The sequence below is a fragment of the Arachis ipaensis genome, chromosome B06 (genome assembly GCF_000816755.2).
Source record: "Arachis ipaensis cultivar K30076 chromosome B06, Araip1.1, whole genome shotgun sequence".
Classification (NCBI taxonomy): Eukaryota; Viridiplantae; Streptophyta; class Magnoliopsida; order Fabales; family Fabaceae; genus Arachis; species Arachis ipaensis.
This window is the reverse complement of record NC_029790.2, coordinates 125885721-125889740: the sequence shown is the minus strand read 5'-3', so window position 1 is coordinate 125889740 and position 4020 is coordinate 125885721. Positions and strand designations below refer to the sequence as shown.

Here is a 4020-nt window from a genome sequence, read left to right as displayed (position 1 = left end):
TTTTCCGAAAGCAATGGAATCATTTTGAGGTAACACTCTAGCAGACGTATCCTCTTCCTCAATCTCCTCAATTCTTTCCTACAGTCACAAATTAGCACATACAATCATTTTGTGGATAGGTCCATCTCATGTCAAGAACACGCCAAATAGGAACATTAATTATATCACTTTCATCACAGTAAAACACACACAAATGTTACGATAAAAATTGGGGCTCAAAAGATAACAACGTAAAACAACTAAAATAGAGCATTTGTTTCATAGGATGCCAACCACTATAAAAAGAAATAAAGGATAAGTGAAACTGAATCATTTAAATTCTACCCCAACTGTCTCTAAGTTACATCGAAGTTGAAAATGTCTAGAAACATAGCAAGGTAAATTTGTAACAATAATTAAAAGTAAGGTGAATTGGAAATAGTAAAGTTCTTTTGGTCCATCTTGACATAGGGGAGTAAACCATTCAGTAAAGAAATGAAAAACAAAATAAAATAGAGAAGTCGACTATAACCCTATTTGAGATCATAACTTTATTGATCAATTATAATAAGTAGTACTTACACCAATTGCTCTTGCTTCCTCATATATATAGGAGCCATCCTTTTTTTTGTGCACTGTGATCCATAACTCTCCTCTACCGACTCTTCTTCCTTGTTGTTCCGACTGTATCAAAAAAGTTGAAGCCATCACCGTATTCCATACAACCAAGGTATCTTAAGTCATAGAAATAGTCCAGTAAAGAGTGAATAAAAAAGTAAAGTACCTCTTCTTCCATCCGCCGTGCAAAGCTTTTCGATCCGCCAGTGTGGGTATATAGTTATTTTGATCGATTAATCGCGTTTTTTTTTCTACACTTCTCCTATTGGTCCATCAGAGACAAAGGGCGATTAGAAAATGATTTAAAAAGACTCAATGCTAAATAAATTGTGTTGTGGTGTACCAGTGATATATTAGAGTACCTTCATCTCAGCTTTGGCGTGATACTCAAGGAACCATCTCCAATGCTCTCGATCAATTCCCGGCGGATGCTGCTCAATATTTTGTTCCATCATGAATGTTGGCTCATAAAAATCACCATACAACCTTAGCCTTGCTTCCTTCCAAGACTTCCCCATACTTTTCAAAATATTTTTCTTGATAGTTCCTTCACTATCTTTATCAAAGTAGAAAATTTGCTATACAAATAATACAGTTTGTCAATAATTAAAAAGATAAGTAGATTTGATTCAACATGAATATATACTTTTACCTTGACACATTCGTTATAAACCTTGTCTTTAGTGGTAATCTTATGCCAACTTTTCTTACAAATAGAAAATTTTTCAAAGTCAGATCCTAACAGACCAAGCACGCCACTCAACATTCCAACTTCATCTCCAATTGCTTGCTTTGCGCTGTTGAACCTGAGCACGACCTTTCTTCCGTTAGGCCGTTTCATAGCCTCCCTCACGCTTATTCTTGCCGGCTTGATTGTGCTGCCGGAATCTATAAGCCAAATATAATACTTTATATGTGTATCCATTGTGAACAGAATGCGAGAAAATTAATATATAATATAGATTCTAAATCATGTTGAACAAATAAAAATTATTAAATACGTTACCGATTATCTTAACTTCCCAAAAATCTGTAGTCTTGCGTCCTTTGTGACTCTGAGATCTAGGATTAACAAAGGGGTCCTCAGCTTCTTGATCAAGAGAATTGGTGCGGAATTTATAACCACAAAATAACTGGCAAATGCACCGGGTCGATCCCATGAGGATTGATGGATTAAGCAATAATGGTTAAATGATTTACTTAGTTAGAAAAACAGAAAATGGTGTTTGAAGGTTCAAAAGCATTAACAGTAAATTCAGAATATCGAAAAGCAAGCAGTAAACAAGTTGTGAATAATACATGGAGAAACAGTTAAGGCTTCAGAGTTATCTATTTTTCGGATTGACTTTTCTTACTAACTATTTTAATCATGCAAGATTTAATTCATGGAAAACTATATGTGACTAAACCCTAATTCCTTAGACCTTTTTAGTCTCCTCTAACTTTCATCAACCGCCAATTCCTTGGTCACTTAATTCTAATTAGAGGGTGAAGTTCAATTCTAGTTTATATGCCACAAAAATCCTAATTACCCAAATATAAGAGGATTATATGTCACGTATCCCATTAAGTCCAGATAATTAGAAATTTAGGAGAATTTGTTTTCAAGTAAAGAGCTTTTACAAGTTATACAAGAACTCAATTAGAAAAATGGTCATACTTCTATTCCACCCAAATTCATAAAATAAAGAACGAAAACAATTCTTGAAATATAAATCAGTACATGAATTAAAATAGAAAAATAATAGTATCAATCCATACAATAGACAGAGCTCCTAACCTTAACAGTGGAGGTTTAGTTGCTCATGGTTCAGAGAGAAAACTAGGATTCTGAAAACTGTAAATTGTGGAATGAGGTAGGTGAGAAGAGAGAGCCCGAAGGGCTGATTCTTTTTTCCTTTTATGTCTAATCCTAATTAATGTAAATTATATTTCCTAAAATTAAATAATATCTTTTCCTATTTTTAAATAAAAATTAAAGTCTAATCAGAATAAATAGAAGATCTCGCATAGTTTGTGCATAGGCGTGGGGACCACTTGATTCATTAACTCAGAAGCAAATCCCACGCCTAACTTGGCATGGAGCTGCGCCTTACTTGAGGTGGGCAGCAAAGAATGGCATGGAATGCTTGAACATTGGCACCTTACTTGAGGGGATTATGCGCCTAACTTGAAGAATGGAGTGCTACGTGCGTGTTGTTATGATGCTTCGCGCCTAACTTGAGAAATCTCAAGTTAGGCGCAGCCTTGGCAGTGTTGATGGAGAAGAAGTATGGACTATTATACATCGTTGGAAAGATCTAGAAGTTAGCTTTCCAACGCCACTAGAATCACATCCATTGGACGTTTGTAGCTCGAGTTATTTAGGTTTGAGTGCAGAGAGGTCAGGGTTGACAGCATCATTCGCCTTCTTCTCTTTTTCTACGGAAACTCCATCAAATCCATCCGAATGCTACCTAAAATAAATAGAATTGCACACGACTCAAAGTAACATCCATAGTGGCTAAAATATAATTAATTCTTGATTAAACTCAACAAATTAAATGCAAATTCACTAGGAAAAGATAGGAAAGATGCTCATGCATCAAGAATCTACATCATGTGCATCAGCTGGCAAGTTTACGTGGCCTGGCTCTGAGTCCTGAATGTTATTTGTGCTCATTTGTGGAGCAGACCTTGGTACACTGCGCGGCGGAAGGAAAGGGCGTGAAGTTGGAGGGACACTATCACCACTGTCCGGGAGAATTTGAGAGTCATCGTGGTGGGGAGTCGATTAATGGTTGTAACATGACAAGGGGGAATGGACAAATTGAATTATGATCAAATCCTCACCTGGGTGGGTCCTTCCGCTGATGAATCAGGGCTCTGCTCCTGCTCGTTTAGCGCGCTACCAAAAACAACTCGCGGGTTTCTTCACAATTAAGGGGAATCAATTGCTGGAAGTACGAAATAGGGGGAATTGAAACAATGAATTAAAACTTACGTAGCGGCATTTCTTGAATTAGTCGCCAGGTATATTGCGGTACGAGGGGTGGGCATGTTTCGCGCCTCTGCTCCTGCTTCTCTTTGCGCCAAGAAGACAGGCCAAAACGAGGGGGCTTGAAGATATATACCCCAATTGAGCAGCGGTTTTCACTGCCCAGCCGCTATCCAAGGGTGTTTTGCGGCTTCTGCCAGACCGCCACTCGCCTCTGCCGCTATCCTTCGAATGAGCGGCGATTATGGCCAAGGCCGCTATTTACTCGCCGTTACCCTCCGCCTCTGCCGTAGTAATTAAGTAAATATTGAAAATTTAAATTCTATCTTTTCTATATGCAGTAACCCATTAATAATAACAAATCTTTAAATAAAATCCAGATCTACAACAGATTAATCCTTAGCATGTCAAACTAAAAAATATTGTGAAAAACAAAAAAATTAAAA

The 4020-nt window shown here is 37.3% G+C and overlaps 1 long non-coding RNA gene across 1 annotated transcript; it reads right to left on the bottom strand.

The window, feature by feature from the left end:
* On the bottom strand, positions 78-1391 carry LOC110264171. Its single transcript, XR_002349900.1, has 3 exons — positions 1250-1391; positions 764-1175; positions 78-663 (listed from the first exon to the last, which is right to left on the bottom strand). It is a non-coding gene; the product is annotated as an uncharacterized LOC110264171 (long non-coding RNA).